The sequence below is a fragment of the Helianthus annuus genome, chromosome 11, assembly GCF_002127325.2.
Source record: "Helianthus annuus cultivar XRQ/B chromosome 11, HanXRQr2.0-SUNRISE, whole genome shotgun sequence".
NCBI lineage: Eukaryota > Viridiplantae > Streptophyta > Magnoliopsida > Asterales > Asteraceae > Helianthus > Helianthus annuus.
In genome coordinates this window covers 13770415-13780255 of record NC_035443.2, presented here as the reverse complement: position 1 = coordinate 13780255, position 9841 = coordinate 13770415, and positions in this window count along the sequence as shown.

Sequence of the window (9841 nt, the reverse complement as noted above, 5' to 3'; positions counted from 1 at the left end):
TCAATTTCATTGTGGTTTTATTTCGCATGCATGTTTCATTTCAGCAGGTTTATTATTCTCTAGCAAGTAGTTGTAGGCCATCATGGAGATCATGGCAAGTTAATTGTAAAACCGCTTGTAGTTGTGATCGATAATGAAAGTGATGATAGCAATTTTACTCTGTTTTATCTCATTGTGTGGGTTAAAACCCTTAGTCACGGTGGTGCAGTGAGATCCTAGGAGTAGTGATTCGTAGTCATGGTGGTGCATCTATAACTTCTCTTATAGAGACAACCCTATGGTTTAGACAAGTGGTGTGACTGTAGCCCTTTAAACTGTTGGTTATTAAATCGTTTTATTGATTAGATTCGAATCCTTTCCAAGTTGATACCCAAATGTAAAAAATTACAATATGATGTTTTGCGATTCGGGCCGGTTAGTCCAGAATCGGTTTTCCTTCTTCATGGACCGAGAACCGACCCGAGACCGACTTGGAACAAAATTGGGAACCGATTTCATGCTGCTATTATCGGGTCGGGATCGGTTAGGGTCCAATATCGGTTTTGACTTCGGGTTTTTTTCGGACCGAACCGAAATATGCTCACCCCTAATACTTTTTCTTCCTTTGATTTTCGGGTTTTTTCGGACCGAACCGAAATATGCTCACCCCTAATACTTTTTCTTCCTTTGATTGGAATACAATCTGATATTAATTTGCATCAAAGATGTGCAATGGTTTGGTTCAACTTATAAAAGATGTCATTAAATTTAAAAATTAATCATAAAAAAACAATGGTTGATAGTTAGATCAATACCAAGGAACACTAAATTTAACAACAAATAATCTATTAACATTGTTACCCTAAATGGATGAATAACAATCTATTAACATTGTTACACTAAATGGATTAGAATCTGGTTTTCAATTAAATTTAAATAGTTCAATACCTGAAAGTTTTCTGCCCTGCATCTTTCTTGTCCTTATTCTCCTTTAAAATCTGCCTCAAATCAATGCAAAACTTACAAATTAATGTAAAAGTAATGCACAGAGAAAGTCAGGAAAGTTTATATATTATAAGTTTAAAACCTCAACTATAACTATACTATGAAAACCATGAGTTAAAAAAAGTATGATGAGAAACAGTTGAACATCTAGTTCTAAACTCAAACTCAAAAATAAGATGTATAAGTAAAAACCACCAAGAACCAAATTTAGGTAACATAAACATCATACCTCTTTCATATGTAATGCCTACTTTATAGTCGGACTTGTATAAAAGTAATATTTTGAGCAAAGAAGGATGAAGTAATCATCTAAAGGGGAGAAAAAGGAAACCTCAAAAGCGGGCGATCTTTTTTGGCAGTTCCGTCCTCAACTCGCTTAAACGAAGTCGTACCTTAATAACCAAAGGCCAAAATCGTAGCATGGAAATTGCTTTAAGCCCGCTGCACCAAAATCATGGACAAAATCGAACAATGAAACCTCTAGATCGCACACCGGAATGCCGACCGACAAAGTGGCAGAAAAATGATGAACGACAACTTAGGGAAGTCGTAACTGTGAAGAGTAGAACATCAACCAGTTAAACATGAAAAAATGAGAAACAAATTATTGTACCTTGTTTGTATTTCTAGAACATAAAATCTAAAGTCTGAATGGGCTTCTATCGATATTAATCTCCATCGTCTCCATTGCATTTCTCTGCATCCTAATCTCTCTAATATACATGTATTTGTGTATGGGGCAAAAATGCAGGTCTGAGATCCCTATTAAAAGGAAGGGTATATGGAAGTTACAGGAAACGTGGGGAGGGGACGTGGGAGAAATCAACCTTGAAACCGTTCATAACTTCCTCAATTTTGGAGAGGTAGTGTGTAACCTCCCTAAACTGCCAAGAAAGCAGTTTTTTTCTTAGTTTAGCCGGACAAAATTAACAGTAGATGAGTTTATACGGTTAAATGTGACATTTTAGATGATTGAGTTGTGAAGATAGTGGGCAGCAAAAGGTGGAGGTAACCGCCATCTACAAAAACCAACCATAACCTCTTGGAACCGCCCCAAAAGCGGTTATTTTTTGGAGTTTAAACGGCTAAGATTTCATCTCAACATGATCCGACGGTGGATATTGACTTGGATGGTGGTTAGACTTAATGGGTTCCATAAATATATATAATATGACACAAGTGGGAATTGAACTTGAGTTTTCATTGGAAAACTCAAGTCTCCTACCACTAGGCCACAAGTGGGGGATCTCTAATATCTATATGACAACTAGGTTTTTTTTTTTGAATGGCTATATGACAACTAGGTACACACTAAAGTAGCCATTTCCGTGTCTATCTTGTCTGATTCTTTCTTTATATGTAACTTTATATGTAAGTTGTTACACTTCAACTTGGGGATTTTGAGCAAGTTGGCATATATCTAAATTAATGTTCTCATTAATAATACATTAGGTTCTTGAACACTTATGATTCATAGCTAGGGTGCATACAAAAATCACATTATTGTATATTTATTTACCAATGATTAATAATGAACAGGTGAAAAAGTTGGCTTTAATATAACAATGAACTCAAAAGAAAATTGATAATCAATTTAACTCGTTGTAAGGTATTAAGCAGGGATGTGTTTCAGAAGAACGAATGGTGAATATGTGAAGATATTGTTCTCGAGCTAGTCCATTACGAATAAGTCTCCTTTCAGATGAGAGTGTTTATGAGACTTAACTCAATGATTATCCGATTCAAGTTTGGAGTGTTAAAGGTGATTTAATAACAAACTCGACAGTAAAATTAAAAAAAAGTAAGTCGGGTGAAATAAATGTTGATGCTCTATATCACCAACTAAATCATGGACCACGGTCCATCCTCTATGACCCTATACATCGTAATGGTTGATCAAATATTTGGGTATCAGTTTTAAGTACGTTTTTTTTTCTAGGTTTTAAGTACGTTTTTTGTCTAACAATATTGCCAAACAAGATCTTACAGTAATTTGGTTATGATTCGATTTGTTTTCACAACACTTAAGTACGTGCATATAAGGTTTTTTTTATAAAAAAAATTGGGTTATTTTGTAAAAAAACAAATAAATTTTATTGTCATTATCAAACAAACTCACGTTAAACTTTTAAAGACAACTTTTTGAGGAAGACATAGCATGTTTAACTTTCAAGAAGTCTATTTAGGATCATCGGTTACTAGATAATGGATATGGTGTGTAAAATATCAAAGGGTTTTTCTTATTGATTAGAAATCATAATACAGTGAGTTTATATAGACAAGATATTTACACAAAACCTACCTAAGGAAATACACTAATACATACAAAGATAAAATATATAAAACATATATTATCTAACATCCCCCTGCAAGTTGAACGGTGGAGGACCAATGCGAAGCATATGTCTGAAACTGACGAACTGAGAGCTGGGTAGGCTTTTTGTAAAAATGTCAGCCACCTGAAGCTTGGTTGGAACAAATTTAGTAGCTAACTTGCCAGCAGTCACTAGCTCACGTAAGAAATGATAATCAAGATCTATGTGTTTGGCACGTTTATGAGCAACAGGATTTTGCGTAAGAAAAATTGCACTTTGATTATCACAAAGAATGGTAGGTCTGTCCGGAGGAAGAGCATGAAGTTCTTGTAAAAGATGAGTGAACCATACGATCTCAGCAGCAGTATTAGCCATAACTCTGTATTCCGATTCACAACTTGATCTGGCAACAGTTGGTTGCTTCTTTGCACTCCAAGAGATCAGATTTCCCCCCATAGAATAACCATAAGTGGAACGACGCGTTTCTATGCAACGAGCCCAATCAACATCAGAATAGCCAATTAGCGAAGTGGAGGTTGGACGATTGTAATGTAACCCGAATGCAATAGTGCCTTTTAGATAACGTAAGATTCTCTTGACCTCCTGAAAATGATCAGTAGTTGGGGCGTGAAGATACTGACTAACTTGATTAACTGCATATGCAATGTCAGGTCTCGTGATCGTCAAATATTGGAGAGCACCTACAATAGATCGATAAAGAGTTGCATCCGAAAACATAGTACCTGTAGAAACAAAAGTAACATTGGTGCTTAAAGGTGTTGGAGCAGGTTTGGCGTCCAACATCTTTGCACGAGTTAGTATATCCAAAGCATATTTCGACTGATTCACAAAGATACCATTCTGAGTGTAGGTAACCTCCAATCCCAAGAAGTAATTGAGTTTCCCAAGATCCTTAATTGTGAATTCTTTATTGAGGCAGGAAATAAAGGATGAGATAGTAGATGAATGATTCCCCGTTAGAATAAGATCATCTACGTATACGAGCAAGTACATAATACAAGAGCCTCGTTTGTAGATGAAGAGAGATGGATCGGCACGACTACAGGAGAAACCATTGTTTAGAAGAAATAAGCTGAGTCGATGAAACCAAGCCCTATGAGACGGAAATTGTGAGCTAATGAAGCCCTTCGGTTGCTCCATATAAACATCTTCAGTGAGATGACCATGCAGAAAGGCATTATTAGCATCCAATTGATGAAGATTCCAATTGTGAATAACACTTAGGGCAAGAACCGTGCGAACAGTAGTAGCTTTAACAACAGGACTAAATGTATGAGTATAATCAAGGCCTGGCACCTGATGTAACACCCCGTGTTTTCGAATGTCAAAGTCAAAGTCAAAGTCCAAGTCAACTTTGACTTCTTTGACTATAATTAGTCTATTTTATGTTTTATTTGTATTATGTGGAGTAAGTGTTGTTAATCAGAATAAATCGAAGTAATCGAATGTTTTATCGACGCGAACCGATTTACGACTGTGAATAGTAGGAAGTAACAATGCGATAAAGTTAATCAATCAATAATCAAGCTACTCGAATCATCAATCGAACTCGAATCTCGAATTACGCGAACCTTGGTTGTTATTATACGTGTGTGTGCCTTATGTGTTACTTGTGCGTGTTTACTTTATGTGATGTGTGGTGATCAATCGAAACTCGAAACTCAATCGAATGCAATCGAAATCGAATCATGATAGTAGTGGAAAAGAGGTTACGCGAGATATAGATGCTTGTATGTAGATATAGTGATTGGGACTGAAAGTAATTTGAATAGGAAACTCTAACGTACTCGTATCGTCTTCAATCGAAATCGAAATATCAGAAATCGTCGCACCAAACACTCGAACCAGGCTGTTGATTGATCAAGCTGTCAGCCGATCGAACAGCCCAGTCGATCGGACGGACTGTCCGATCGAGCAGGCTGTCCGATCGGGATGCCTGGCCGATCGGCCAGCCCTTTCCTCTTTTGGAGCCTATAAATAGGGCTGTCATTGTCATTCTTTCCACTTTTGGAAACTCTCTGACCGACCAGCTCGTGCTCCTCATCTTTTCTCAGATTTCTTCCGATTCCGGTAAGTTTTCATCCTAAATCTTGTACTTTCTTGATCATTACACACTCCTACACCTTTCTATCTTTCAAATCTTGATTTCTAACTGTGAAATCATCAAGATCAAAGCATTCTAGGATGATGTCATCATGGTGTTCTTCAAGAACATCATGCTTTGGCCTCATTCCACTATAAATAGCTTGGATCTAACCGATTTCCACATAAATAAGCTAAGATCTATCACAGATCTAAACATTTACATGATGTAAATGATTGAAAGGAGGATTCCAACTTTCTTTCAACTCTTTTACACTCAATGCCTTCAAATCGGTAGAAACGGAGCTTGAGCCAACTCACCAATCATTCCAATGGTTGTGTGGTTCAAGATTCGGATTCTATCTACGAGGTTCACCAACTTCGGGTTAAACGTTAAACTACCGTTCCGAACCGTTCACCGGCCGGACTTGGGTGATTCCTGTTCGAGCAGGGGAAACAAGTAAGAACGAAAGTTCCATGGTTTAGCTCGTTGTCAAACTACCTCGAAATATGTCAAATAGTCAAAACAACCAAGTGTTAGACGAACAGGCCGACCAGGTCAGGATGCTGACCGAACGGTTAGGCTGTCCGAACGGACATCCCAACCGATCGGACATGTCAGCCGACCGACCATGCCAGCCGATTGGCTAGCATATGGCCCCATAATTTGACAATTTCATGAGGTATGGTATTGAACGAAGTAAGGTCCGATCGAACGACTGATTGGTAAACCTTACTCTTCGGATAATGAGATACTATGCTTCAACACTTAATCAATTTACAACTCGTAGTAGTACGGAGTGCCACCCGATCGAACATGCTGTTCGATCGATCAGGTGACATCCAACTGAGGACTCACTATCGAAGTGTCTAACCGATCGGTTAAGCCGACCGATCGAACAGACCGCTCGATCGATCGACCTGAAAGGTAAGAACACTTCAGTGTTCTCAAATACTACAACGAAAACTTCAAAAGGTCAAACCATCATACACAAACACATCCTACTCAAAGGAAGAAACAATCCACTCGAACAGTCCAGTCGATCGAGCCTACCGGCCGATCAAACAGACTGTCTAACCGAACGAACAACCCGTTCGATCGAACCTGCTGTTCGATCGACCAGGCTGTTCGACCCACTTACACTTGTTTCCATTTTACGTGTACTCATCGTTATGCTATCGAACTATTCAGGCTAACCCTACTCTCAAGCGCTCCCTTTAATCCATTAACCAATCGCTGTGTGTATACTCGATCCCTTTTTTTGCTTTTAGCACTTTTGGGTGTTACATACGTTACTTATTTCAAAACATAATCGATCACACTACTCAATTAATTGAACGCTAACCAATTCGCATGTATTACGTGACTAAATGAATGCTTGTTGTTATGTTTACACGTGGAATGCTGTCTACCTGCCTTAACGACGTAGTACTATAGTTTGGACTCAGCACCCGTTCACGCGGGGGTTGTTAAGGACAATTACTTGCATGGATTACGGTGGTAATCATGTATTGCGAACTGTCTCGGACAGTCAACCCGCAGTCATTGGTATCGATAGATCCATGTCAATAATTAACATGCTTCGTTTTCCTCTGTGTACGTGCTGGTTATGCGTAAACTATTTTGAACTCTATATGCTATTATCAAACTTGTATGCTCACCTTTACATTATATGTATTGACTTTATTTTAACGTATGTGACAGGTGTTTAAGATGTTTGCTTGCTAGGAAAGCGAGGCTAGAATAAAGCTCTAGAGCCCCCCAACAAATAGTTGTCTGTCAGGAACAAGCGTCTAGAGCATAGTTGTCTGTAGAACTTGTCCGACCGGGTCTTTAGGAGCATTTGAACAATATTTATTTGTTTAAATCTGAGTTGTCGGAACAGAATTACTTGACTGGTTGTTATCTGTAATAATTTGTTTTATTATTCGGGACACGGTATGGGACGTGTTATATTAAACTAAATAGTGATGATAGTTGTTATGGAAACTTCTGGACAATCTGTTTCGCTCAGTGCCATGCCCCGATGATTCCGCCATCGGTTGGGGTGTGACACTTGACTATAGCCCTGAGCTACAATACGGGCTTTGTATCGTTCAATGGATCCATCGGATCGAAACTTGGTGCGATAGATCCATTTTGAGCCCACGACATTGACATTGTTAGGACGTGGAGCAAGAATCCAAGTGTTATTGTTGTTTAGAGCTTGTAATTCAGCCTCCATGGCTTTGACCCATTTAGTGTCTTTAGAGGCATTATGAAAGGTGGTAGGATCGCCATTAGCAAATAAGGCACGATGAAGGGGAATCGTGTCCGTGTGGGCCAAGTCAACACGATGACGGATTTTGAAAATCCCTGATTTAGCACGTGTCATCATGGGGTGAGAAGGAAGAGGAGGTGGGTGGGGAGGAGCTTGAGGTGATATATGTAACAACTGCCACTAAAATCCATAATTAGGATGGTAATTAGCTATTAAGAAAACCCTAATTGAGAAACCCAAGTAATTCTGCACTAACCCTAAAATTTCCAGAACAATCAGAATCAGGATCAGGGCCCCTAAAACTAAGGGGGGGGGGCAAAATCCTAGTTACGATTATCTAAATAACTTGATTATCAACTCAGCTAAGTTACTTAGACACGAAGCTACCTATAGAAAATAGGTGACCACTCGCGTAGCGCGACACCTATAGGGGTTACCCCTCGCGCTACGCTACAGGGACAAATTTCATAGGTTACCACTCGCGTAGCGCTACGCCTATAGTGATACCCCTCGCGCTACGCGACGGTGTCAAATTTCAGGTATAAATAGAGGAGTCTGGGACTTGATTTCTAGCACAAAAACGACGAAGAAATTCGTTGTACACGCTAAGTTATAGCCAAAATACTACACAAACACACACTAATCTCGAAACGCTGCCGCAATCAGGGTAATAACTCGATCGCTATTACGATTCAACGTCCGATCGATTATAACTATCCAACGATAGTCCAGGTGCTGCTCAATTGAGCTTGTACTTTGATTATTCGTCGTGATTTCGACTTGAATATTAGAGTGCTGTTCGAATTCGGACAATGCTCTGTTATTCGTTGTGAATCCGATTGAATTATCGAGTATTGCACTGATTAATCGCTGTGAAGGTTTAATCTCGTGAATTGACGTAACTGCGGTATTAAGTTACCTACCTAGTTGTGTGCACTAGATTACAAAGCTAACTCAATAGGCTAAGCTCTACCTGTATAAATCTGCAATATATCAAGGCTTATCTGTAGACTAAACTTTGGCCGTATGAATCTGCATGATTATAATGTGAGTCATTCCCCTTTTATAAACTCTTTTCTCACAGTTTGTGAGTCATTCTTCTTTTTAAATTGTTTTCTCACAGTTTGTGAGTAAGTATTACAATACCTCAAATTATTTTCAAAGGTTATAATTACAGGGATTAAGTCTTTGTAATCACCAAATTACAGCTGGTATGTGGGGTATTGTGCACATTACTGTTATTATCACTCTATGTGAGTGAATATTTCTCTATGTGAGTTATTATTACTCTGTGTGAGTACACCGTCACTATTTGGGCAACGGGACCCAATAGTGGTATGACCACAGTCACAGAAATGAATCGAGTGACAAATACCCATTCTTGATAATTGGTTGATAGAAACATTGTAATCGCTCTTAATACTGTGAATTATAACTCACGGGTCGTTTTAGAAAACAGAATGATTCACTCAGTATTTCCCGCTGACAAAACCTTTTTAAAACACTTTTCAGGTAATTACAGTAGATTGGAACAAATGATGAATCCGGCACAAAAAGGCATCAAGAAGTGGCTTATTTCATTAATTAAATCAAATTAAGAAATATCGTTTTTATATTAAAAGCTACCTTTGTAAAACATGGGTTTATCCCATCTATTTAATAAATAAAATCCGGTGTTTTTAAACTCTGATATTTTTCCTAACTCACGGTCCTGATGAAATTTCCGCTGCAATGTTTTTCAAAATAAAAATAATCACCGGTACCACGGGACTGCTCACGGCACCCGACTCCGTCCAGGGTGGGTCGGGGGCCGTGGCAGAAGGTGGTATCAGAGCTAAGCCACTGCTTTAAGCCTATAAGTGTTGTGATAATAATACTTAAGCTTAAATAAAAAGAGTTAGGAAATTTCTATTAAATGGTAGCACAGCTGATAGCAGTTAGACTTGAACATAAGAAAAGATGCCTTAGTATAAACTAAGCCACTGGTTTACACAATGAGGTGTTATAATAATACCTAAGTGAAACGGAGAATTAGAAACTTAAAATTTTCTGATAGCACTCCGGATAGTATTTAGACTTGAACTTAAGAATTTTGCCTTAAAATAAACTTTAAGGTAAATTACTTATATAAGTATAATGTAATGGATACTGGTATAACGGTTAGCAGGCAATAGCACT